The sequence below is a fragment of the Suncus etruscus genome, chromosome X (genome assembly GCF_024139225.1).
Source record: "Suncus etruscus isolate mSunEtr1 chromosome X, mSunEtr1.pri.cur, whole genome shotgun sequence".
Lineage (NCBI taxonomy): Eukaryota > Metazoa > Chordata > Mammalia > Eulipotyphla > Soricidae > Suncus > Suncus etruscus.
In genome coordinates, this window is record NC_064868.1 from 102,995,211 (window position 1) to 103,006,289 (window position 11,079).

Below are 11,079 nucleotides of genomic sequence, written 5' to 3' on the forward strand. Positions count from 1 at the left end.
TGTTTCTTTTTTGTTTTTGTTTTTGTTTTTGTTTGTCTGTTTTTCTTTGTTTTGTTTTTTTTCGTTTGCTTGTTTTTTTGTTTTTTTTTTTTTTTGATTTTTGGGCCACACCCGGTAATGCTCAGGGGTTACTCCTGGCTATGTGCTCAGAAGTTGCTCCTGGCTTGGGGGACCATATGGGACACCGGGGGATTGAACCGCGGTCCGTCCAAGGTTAGCGCAGGCAAGGCAGGCACCTTATCTTTAGCGCCACCACCCGGCCCCGTTTGCTTGTTTTTTTTGTGGTGCTAATCGATATAGCCGGAATCCTCACTGGATATTTGACACTTCTTTTGGTACTGGGGGAGTGTTTCACCTTCTTTATCTCCTTCATCTCTCAAATCGTTGATGAGAGCCCCTAGAAGGATTCCGCCCATTTTCGGCATATTAGTCTCTTACCCCAGCTTATTTCTTTTCTCTTTTTCAAACAAAACCATGCATCTTGAACTAACTAGTCCTACCTCCAGTTAGAGGGGGAAATAAGGGAGACATCAAAACCAAACAGGTGCAAGACTACTAAGTAGTAGGTCAGATACAGAGGGGACCACATATTCTAGCCGCCCTGAGGGTGAGGGAAGAGGAAATGGGAGGGAGGACAAAAATGGAGGTATAGGTAAAGACAATCTGGTGATGGGAATCCCCCTTGCTTTTATGTAAATATGTACCTAAAATAATATTGTCAACAATATGTAAGCCACGATGATCAAAATAAAAATCATATTTAAAAAAAACATGGAGGTAAGGCGTTTGCCTTGCATGCAGAGGGTCGATGGTTCGAATTCCAGCATCCTATATGGTCCCCTCAGACTGCCAAGAGCGACTTCTGAGTATAGAGCCAGGAGTAACCCCTGAGCACTGCCAGATGTGACCCCTCCCCCAAAAAAAGAATAAATCACTAATATATGTCTTTATGTGGGCAAGAATATATAGACAGAGGACTCCTTTATGAGGCCAAACCTAAATTGTAAACATTCCATGCCTATAGTGTATATAGCCCCTCCTATAGAGTATCCTACTTCCTCCCTTCAGAAATCCTACTATTCCTTCAATCCGATATCTCGTCTTATTAATGACATTTATCCTCAGGTCTTAACCCACTAAGTATGAAGACTGACATCTTGCCCCCAATAAACAATCACCAAGCTCCAAAAGTGAAAGGACACCCACTCAGCCCCAAATCTCGTCTCACAGCAAGAAACTACAACCAACACTCCTGCTGAATCATGCTCTGTGGCCTTCCTTCCCACCCCTTCAAATGTGGACTGTTGCTTGATAGGGGATACAGCTCCTGAAGGACCCTCAGTGCAAGAACTCTATCCAAGCCCTTTCTGCCTCAAATTCTTTCTCAAGAAAGATGAAAATGTGCCCTGGATCCCACCCTCCACAAGAATATCTCAAAAGACAATGGGGAAGCCTCTATTTCCTTTGTATGTTTAATACCTCTATAATACTACCTCTTAACCTGTTTATCCCCAAATGTAAGGTAGTCTCCTACATCACTTTTTCCTTAATTACTTTTTTAATTCATTTTTATTTATTTCTTCCTTCATATATATGTATGTGTATATAAATTGTCTTGCTTTTGCTTTAATCTCTTCCTTAACTTTACCTGTTTTGCTTCTGCTTGGTACAAAAACCTACAAGAAAATTCTTGCTCAGGTCAATACCAGGGCACAGAGATGATGGAGCCTGACATTCTCACCCCCAAATGCACTAGAAATATAATACAACATCATTTCTTTCTGCAGAGGCATACTAAATAAGGGTAAATTTTACTTATAGAAACAAGCTCTTATCTACTAGGTATAAGAACTCACATATTTTACAATACAGGGTATCTCCCACTTTGAACATATGTCATGTAGAACCAACTTAGTTTTCATGTGATTAGATGTGATCGTCCAACCCTAATCCCTATATCTCAGACATAGAACCAACACAGTTTTCAGCAACAGCTCCAGGAACAAAACTCCCTCTGGGACATTCTTAATACAGCTCTGATACCAATATGTGCCAGTTCGGATATGACATCCTCACAATGAAGAAATGACAACAACTTGATCTAAGAGAAAGTTGTCTTATCTCATCACCTAAAAATAAGATGAAATCAGAAAATATGTCATCCTTTGATCTGTGCAAAAACCAGAAAACTAACTGTGGCAACCATGACTGGGCAGAACTTATCCTGGCACCAATAAGAAAGACCCTAGCCTAGGCTTTGGCCTATGATCTGTACAACAACCAAGATCTCTAATTCCAGAGGTCTGACTGGGACAAGTGCAACTGAGCAGAACTTCTGGAAGCATAATGAAAGACTCTATCCTAGGCTTTGTCCTAGGATGGGCCCAAACACCAAGACCACTAATTACAAAGACTGATTAAAACAACAGTGTTGGAACAGAACTTCTAGAACCGTAAAGAAAAACTCTATCCTAGGCTCCATCTTATGACCTGTGCGAATGTCAAGATCTAGTTACAGAGGCCTGATTTTATGATTCACAACTGAGCAGAAGTTTCCATACACCACAAAAAGACCTAGGGGAGAGTAAAAGCATGCACGGAGCCTATGGCAGTATGCCCATGACAGTATGCTTCAAGGGTGGAGAAACCCTGTATCTCTTGGAACAAGAGAATTCCCTTTCTAATCTCCCCAATATTTACTGTGCCTATGCAAATGAGTGAAAAAGGGAAGCATAATTTTTTTCTTTTTTCCTTTTTATTTCAGGCTCGTGATTATTGCTTGGTTGCTGTCTGTATTGCAGTTGTGCTTTTAGGTTGTATTTTTTAAACTTTTTTTGTCTTTTTGTGATGTTTTTCTTCCTTTTTCCTTTTCTTCTCTTAAATTGATATTTATAATCCTCTAGATATGTGATGGCTAACCTTTTTGAGCCCAAGTGCCCAAACTGCCACACAATGCCTGGTCCTCCCAATGGCCAGTCCGGCCCTGTTGCCAGGTGCAAAGCAGACACCAGCACACTCACTTTCCGCCATGTCACATATCTTAATTGCGGACTCCTTCTAGCATGCCAGCTTCAATACCTTTGCATGTCATCGCTGGTACACGTGCCATAGGTTCACCATCAAGGCTCTAGCTGGACCCCCTTCAGGATTTGTTGTTTTTCTTGTTTGGTTGGTTGGTATTTTTGCTTTTCTTGGTTGCTTTTTTTTTTCTTTCCTTTCAAACAAAAAGACATAACTTGAATCAATTTGTTCTGCTTCATAATTTGAGGGGGGAAAATAGATGGTACCAAGTATGAACATTGAGTAGAAATAACAAAATAATCAGTCTTAAACATCAAATTCAAAGCCATTGACGTCTGAATCGATAACCATTCTACAACAAGCTAGAAATAGAGGGGACAAATTATACTAGCAGCCTAGAGGAGGGGAAAAGGAAGGGGATATAGAATGCATGCTGGGAACAGGGTTGGAGGGAAGACAACACTGGTGGTGGGAATGCCCTGGGTTCAATGCACTATGTACCTAAAATATTACTGTGAAAGATTTGTAATCCACTTAGGTCACAATAAAAATTATTAATAAAAATATTTAAACACTCATTCCTTCCCAACGTTCACTTCCCATCATCAATTTCCCCAGTTACCTTTCCACCAGTCTAGCCCAGCCCTCTTAGACACTCTTCTACTTATCCTCCTCCTCCTTCTCTTCTTTCTTCTCTTCCTCCTCCTCTTTACTCCTTCTTCTCCTTCTCCTACTTCTCCTCCTCCTTCTTCTCCTTCTTCTTATTATTATTCTCTTCCTCCTCCTTCTCCTTCTACTTTTTCTTCTTCTCTCCTCTTAGGTACTGTAGTTTGTAATGTTGTTATTTAAATTGTATTATTCATATCACATTATTTCCTTTCAATTCCAAGTCTCATTCAAAGTGATAACGTCCAACCATTATTGTCATAGTTGTCCCTTCTCTGTATTAACTATAATTATCACCTATCATTTCTATTGTTTTTATTATTATTCTCATATTGTGTTTTTTTTTGTGGTCACTCCCGGCTGTGCTCAGGGATTACTCCTGACTCTAGCTCAGAAATTGCTCCTGGTAGGCTCAGGGGATCATATGCGATGCTGGGATTCGAACCACCAACCTTCTGCATGCAAAGCAAACACACTACCTTCAGGCTATCTCTCGGGCCCCATACTGTGTTTTTATATCTTGCCAATGAGTTATTATTCTGTTTAATCCTCTCAATCTGACTCATTTTATTCATTTTTGTTTTGAAGGTATGGTTATCATTTTGTTAACTTTTACAAGTGAATTATATATCTTAAATATAAATACATTATTAGATGGGTATTGGTGAATAGTCTCTCCCATTCTTTGTGGTCCTTATATTCCTGTCATCATTTCCCTTGAGGTACAGAAGCTCCTTAAATTAATGCAGTCCCATTTCTTTATCTTTGGTTCCACTTGCTTTGTCACTGATGTTTCATCATTGAAGATGCCTTTAGCGTCAATGTCATGGGGAGTTCTTCACATGTTTTCCTCTATGTACTTTATAGTTTCAGGTAGACTATCAATGTCTTTAATCCATTTTAATTTGACCTGTCAAAGAAATTCTGAGGAGACTATCATGCTGAGTGAAATAAGTCAGAGGGAGAAAGATAGACACAGAATAGTCTCACTCATCTATTGGTTTTAAGAAAAATAAGACATTATTGTGATAATTCCCAGAGACAATAAAGATGAAGGCTGGCAGAACTGGCTCAAAGTGGTGCATGCAGTTAGAGAAATAACTACACTAATAACTATCATGACAATGTTAATGAGTAAAAGAAATAGAATGCCTGTCTCGAATACAAGCAGGGGTTGGGGAGGAGGAACATTGGTGGTGGGGAGGGGGACCTTGGTGGTGGGAATGTTGCACTGGTGAATGGGGGTGTTCTGTTTACGACTGAAACCAAACTACAATCATGCTTATAATCATGGTGCTTAAATAAAGATAATGTTTTTAAAAAATATTTCTACAGCATAAGAGTTATGTTTCAACACCACCTCATTCCTAAAGATGTTGCACAAATAATTACCTGACATCTGTTTAGAAGGCACAAAAGTCACTCCATGAAAAAACACACTGAAAAATAAATTCTGAGGAGAATTGCATTTTATCCAAGAAATTAAACTATTCTGCAAAGCTATATTTATCAAAATTACATGGGTGGATACAAAGATTATTATGCTGAGTAAAATGAGTCAGAGGGAGAGAAATAGACATAGAATAATCTCAATCATTTATGTGATATAAGATAAATAAAATATACTATAGTACTCATATCCAGAAATAATAGAGATGAGAACCAGGAGGAGCAGTCCATGGTAGGAAACTTGTGACAAAGATCCATGATTGCATTTAGGGTCCACTATGACAATGATAGTTGCAACTTATCACCTGAACAAAAACGGGGGGCTGAAAGAGTCATATACATGGTACTCCTTCATTAACAATAGTGCAAACTACAGTCTCTAAAAGAAAAAAACGAAGAGAGAGAAGTAAAATGTCTGCTCAGAAGGATAAAGCGGGGGCTGGAGAGATAGCATGGAGGTAAGGCGTTTTCCTTTCATGCAGAAGGACGGTGGTTTGAATCCCAGCATCGCATATGGTCCCTTGTGCCTGCCAGGGGCGATTTCTGAGCATAGAGCCAGGAGTAACCTCTGAGCACTGCCTGGTTTGACCCCCCCCCCCAAAAAAAAAAGGATAAAGTGGAGATGTTAGGAGGGAAATTGGGGACTGTGATGGGTAATGTGCACTGGTGAAGGATGGTGTACAATAACTGAAACTCGAGCATGAACAATTTTGTAACCAAGGTGCTGAAATAAAATAATAAAAAATAAAGTAAAAGACTAGTATTTGAGGAATTGCCTAATTCTTAGAGGAATTAAATTTGTACAGTGTTTTGGGGAGTATTTCCATTTTAAAGATGTTTAGGTGAGGAGAAAATGTATAAAATGACACCATACGTTAAAACCAAATGCTGATTTTATAGTGTTAAGTTTCTAGGTACACCATTATCTTACACTAGATATTATAATGTATATATAATTTTTTTTATTTTGGGGCCACACCCGTTTGATGCTCAGGGGTTACTCCTGGCTAAGCGCTCAGAAATTGCCCCTGTCTAGGGGGGACCATATGGGATGCCAAGGGATCGAACCACGGTCCTTCCTTGGCTAGTGCTTGCAAGGCAGACACCTTACCTCTACTGCCACCTCACCAGCCCCTATAATGTATATATAATTTAAGATAATCTTTAGTATTGGAGGTCTTCAGACCACTTAATATCTCAGATCTAAAAATAAAAGTCTGGGGCTGGAGAGATAGCATAGAGGTAAGGCGTTCGCCTTGCTTGCAGGAGGTCGGTGGTTCGAATCCTGGCATCCCATATGGTCTCCTGAGCCTGCCAGGAGCAATTTCTGAGCGTGGAGCCAGGAGTGACCCCTGAGCGCTTTTGGGTGTGACCCCCCCAAAAAAAGTAAAAAATAAAGTAAGTCCGAGAGCATAAAAGCCGGCTATCCTTTGCAAAAGCTGGCTCCCTGTGTGTGACACCAGGCGGGGAAAATCCGTGAAAGTACACCGGCCCAGTGGGGCTCAGCTGTGAAAGACTGTGAGTGTGACCTGTCTATGTCTGTCTACTGTCCTCTTGCGTGAAACTCTTGCGAGTGGGGCAAAAAGAGCCTCCAGAAACCTCGCTCGCCCAGACGCCATTTTCAGGGAGGGACTTCAGAGCATAAAAACCGGCTATCCTTTGCAAAAGCTGGCTCCCTGTGTGTGACACCAGGCGGGGAAAATCCGCGAAAGTACACCGGCCCAGTGGGGCTCAGCTGTGAAAGACTGTGAGTGTGACCTGTCTATGTCTGTCTACTGTCCTCTTGCGTGAAACTCTTGCGAGTGGGGCAAAAAGAGCCTCCAGAAACCTCGCTCGCCCAGACGCCATTTTCAGGGAGGGACTTCAGAGCATAAAAACCGGCTATCCTTTGCAAAAGCTGGCTCCCTGTGTGTGACACCAGGCGGGGAAAATCCGCGAAAGTACACCGGCCCAGTGGGGCTCAGCTGTGAAAGACTGTGAGTGTGACCTGTCTATGTCTGTCTACTGTCCTCTTGCGTGAAACTCTTGCGAGTGGGGCAAAAAGAGGCTCAGAGGAGCACGGCCGCTCCGCTTCGCTACGCGGCCGTGCACTCTTTCTAAGGAAAGAACTCCATTGCAACAAGAAGGAAAAATCACACTAAGAACGGCGCTATATCACAGAAGCAAACATTTCTCTCTGGACTGTCTTCTCTGTTACATGCTCGGGCCTAAGATTTGACCCAGTGTGAGGCTTCATCCACGGAGGACTCCCCTCCCTTAGAGGCAAGTCAGCCCATCCAGAAAGGGAGGAGCCAGAGGAGTGTGCTGCCTACATCATATAGACAATGAATACCACTAAAACACGTAGAAAAACCCACAATACAAATGTGACAATGGGGAAACAGCGCAGGCCAGCATCAGACATAGAGAATGAAGATGACAATTCTGAGGACCAGATAATGACTGAACAACTAATCAACCTCTCAGATAAGGACTTTAGACTAGCAATATGGAAGGTGCTCAACAGACTCCAAGAAACCATGGATCGAGTTGAACAGAACACTAATAAGAACCAAGAAAATATGAAGGCAGAAATGACAAAACTCCAAACTGAAATAACATGTCAACTAACAGGCCTGAAAAACTCAGTAAATGAAGTGAATGACAAAATGGATAAGCTCTGGGACAGGGTATCAGAAGCTGAGAATAGACTTGGTGCTGTGGAAGATGAGATACATAACAATTCCATACAGCAGGAGAGATTGGACAAAAAACTTAAAGCAAATGAGCAGACAATGGAAAAATTAGTCAAAGAATGGGAACAGACGAAAATAGAAGTCTATGATAAGATCAACAGAAACAACTTAAGAATCATTGGAGTCCCAGAGACCCAGGAAGAAAATTTCCAGGAAGAATCAATGGTCAAGAACATCATTAAAGAGAAACTCCCAGAGCTAAAGAATATATGTGATCAAATCCTGCATGCCCGAAGAGTACCAACCAAAAGAGACCCCAGAAAAACCACCCCAAGACACATCCTAGTCACAATGACAAATCCCACAGATAGAGACAGAATTCTGAAAACAGCAAGATCAAAAGGGGAAATCATGTTCAAGCAAGCTTCCCTGAGATTTACAGCAGACCTGTCACCAGAAACGCTCAATGCCAGAAAGCAGTGGTGGGATATTGTGACAAGACTGAATGAAATGAATGCTTCACCCAGAATACTATACCCAGCAAAACTCACTTTCCGGTTTGATGGAAGAATACATGGTTTCACAGACAAAAAACAGCTCAGAAACTTCACAGACACAAAACCAGTCTTAAGAGAAAAACTGAAAGACCTAATCTAAGACAAGACTACCCAAAAGACACACCAAATTTTGAAATAAAGATGGCGTTAAATCCCAGGACAATTCTTTCTCTCAACGTCAATGGACTAAATGCACCAGTTAAGAGACACAGAGTGGCTAAATGGATCAAAAAACTCAATCCAACCTTCTGCTGCCTACAAGAAACGCACCTGAATAGTCAGAACAAACATAGACTCAAAATAAAAGGCTGGAGAAAAGTTATCCAAGCAAACAACACCCATAAAAAAGCTGGAGTGGCCATACTAATATCAGATAATGCAAACTTTATACTCAGGAAGGTTGTAAGGGACAAAGACGGACATTTTATATTAATCAAGGGGTACGTAGAGCAGGAAGAATTCACTCTCCTAAACATATATGCACCGAATGAGGGGCCAGCAAAATATTTAATACAACTGCTGACAAATCTGAAAAATAATATCAACAACAACACAATAATTGTGGGGGACCTAAACACGGCTTTGTCAACACTGGACAGGTCAACCAGACTGAAACCCAACAAGAATATACTAGACCTGAGGAGAGAAATGGAAGAAAGAGGCCTAGTGGATATATATAGGACACTCCATCCCCAGAAACCTGGATACACATTCTTCTCCAATGTACATGGGACATTCTCCAGGATAGACTACATGCTGGCACATAAAACATACCTCCATAAGATCAAGAGGATAGAAATTTTGCAGACTACCTTCGCTGACCACAAGGCTCTGAAATTATTTGTGAACTCCAAAGGGACTCAGAAGAAACACTTTAACACCTGGAAGTTAAACAGCCTCATGCTCAATAACCAGTGGGTCCGAGATGAAATCAAGGAGGAAATAAAAAGGTTCCTGGAAACAAATGACAATAAAGACACAAACTCTCAGAACTTATGGGACACAGCAAAAGCAGTACTGAGAGGAAAATTTATAGCTTTGCAAGCACACATCAGGAAGGAAGAAGGAGCTTACCTGAGTAGCTTAATGACACAGCTAATAGAACTAGAAAATGCTCAACAAAAGGACCCAAGAACAGGAAGACAGAAGGAAATAACAAAGCTGAGAGCAGAAATCAACGAAGTGGAAACTCAAAAAACAATCCGAAAGATCAACGAAAGCAGAAGTTGGTTCTTTGAAAAAATAAACAAGATTGATAGACCACTGGCAAACCTAACAAAGAAAGAGAGAGAGAGAAACTTGATAACTCGTATCAGGAATGAAAAAGGAGAGATCACTACTGATATGACAGAGATTCAAAGGGTAATCAGAAACTACTTTGAAAAACTCTATGCCACTAAAAATGAGAACCTGGAAGAAATGGATAAATTCTTGGACTCTTATAATCTTCCACGGTTGAAGGAAGAGGATGTAGCATATCTAAACACCCCCATCACCATTGATGAAATTAAAACAGTAATCAAATGTCTGCCGAAAAACAAAAGCCCAGGTCCAGATGGATTCACTAATGAATTCTATCAAACTTTCCAAGAGGAACTACTGCCAATCTTGGCAAGACTCTTTCATGAAATTGAACAAACAGAAACACTTCCAAATAGCTTTTATGAAGCCAACATCACCTTGATACCTAAACCAGACAGAGACGCTACCAAAAAAGAAAATTACAGACCAATATCACTGATGAATGCAGATGCAAAGATCCTCAACAAAATCCTGGCAAATAGGATTCAATGCCTCATTAAGAAGATCATCCACTACGATCAAGTAGGTTTCATCCCAGGAATGCAAGGCTGGTTTAACATCCGTAAATCTATCAACATAATACACAACATCAATAACAAGAAAAATAAAAACCACATGATCATATCAATAGATGCAGAGAAAGCATTTGATAAGGTCCAACACCCATTCTTGATCAAAACTCTCAGCAAGATGGGAATGGAGGGAACCTTTCTCAATATAGTGAAGGCCATCTACCACAAGCCAGTGGCAAATATTATCCTCAATGGAGAAAAACTGAAAGCCTTCCCTCTAAATTCTGGCACAAGACAAGGCTGTCCTCTCTCACCACTCCTATTCAACATAGCACTGGAAGTACTTGCTATAGCGATTAGGCAAGAAAAGGATATCAAGGGAATCCAGATAGGAAAGGAAGAAGTCAAGCTCTCACTGTTTGCAGATGACATGATACTCTACTTAGAAAACCCTAAAGACTCTATCAAAAAGCTTCTAGAAACAATAGACTCATATAGCAAGGTGGCAGGCTACAAAATTAACACACAAAAATCAATGGCCTTTCTATACACCAACAGTAATAAAGAAGAAATGGACATTAAGAAAACAACCCCATTCACAATAGTACCACACAAACTCAAATATCTTGGAATCAACTTGACTAAATATGTGAAGGACCTATACAAAGAAAACTATAAAACTCTGCTCCAAGAAATAAGAGAGGACACACGGAAATGGAAACACATACCCTGCTCATGGATTGGCAGGATTAACATCATCAAAATGTCAATACTCCCCAAGGCATTATACAGATTTAATGCCATCCCTCTAAAGATACCCATGACATTCTTCAAAGAAGTGGATCAGACACTTTTGAAATTCATTTGGAACAATAAACACCCTCGAATAGCTAAAGC